Below are 843 nucleotides of genomic sequence, written 5' to 3'. Positions count from 1 at the left end.
TATATCGCCAATAGATACGTCACTCTCTCTTCCCCCCCCTCTCTCTCTTTTTGTGTATGTATGTGCACACCCGCGCTCACACGCGTGTGTCTGTGTCTTCCATCATTTCTTCTTTCTTTCTGGTGTGAATTATTCAGTATAGTAATAGTATAGTAGTGATGGTGAGCTGTTAAGGCAGTAACAAGATCGTTTCTCTCAAGGAAAATGTATCTTCAAAGAAAACAAAATTGTTTATAAAACAGTAAAACAAAACAAAAAAATAAATAAATAAAATACACATGAATCAAAATGATTAACAGGTGCGCTGCTGTTGGTTGGGGATGTAGCTCAGTGGTAGAGCGCTCGCTTTGCATGCGAGAGGCCCCGGGTTCGATCCCCGGCATCTCCATAGTCCTTTTTTATTTATTCATTTTTTAAATTAATTTAGTTTACTTCAATAAAATATTGTCACGCTGCTTAACGCCCACCATTGATCGTGATTAGAAATTAGATGGCTACGGATGTTTCTGATTGCGATTTAGAGAACTGATCGGAAACACTCTCTCTCTCTATCTCTATCTCTATCTATCTATCTATCTTTAACACACACGTAAGTGTTTCGTGGAAACTAATATTTCCCGAAATGAAAAGTTGGGTTTGTATTACTGTACACATAGATTCGAAAAAGTTGTCAAAAAACAAATATATAACAAATAAATGTTATCAAAAGCAAGATAAGTTACTTTTCTACCAAACTGGATATATTTTTCGTGTTTTTATTCAATGTAACATATTTATTCAGCTCGAATAACATACATTGTTGATCAATGTATTGGAAAATTCAAAATGGCGCCCGCCCGACTG

At 35.8% G+C, this 843-nt stretch overlaps 1 non-coding gene across 1 annotated transcript; it reads left to right on the top strand.

Annotated features, from left to right (window-relative positions):
* The first annotated feature begins 316 nt into the window (after nucleotides 1-316).
* On the top strand, nucleotides 317-388 carry Trnaa-ugc (transfer RNA alanine (anticodon UGC)). Its single transcript has one exon. It is a non-coding gene; the product is annotated as a tRNA-Ala (tRNA).
* The last annotated feature ends 455 nt before the right edge of the window (nucleotides 389-843 follow it).

This window comes from Euprymna scolopes, chromosome 36, assembly GCF_053919585.1.
Source record: "Euprymna scolopes isolate OS-2025 chromosome 36, ASM5391958v1, whole genome shotgun sequence".
NCBI classification, from domain to species: Eukaryota; Metazoa; Mollusca; class Cephalopoda; order Sepiida; family Sepiolidae; genus Euprymna; species Euprymna scolopes.
This window is presented reverse-complemented; position numbering and strand designations above follow the sequence as displayed.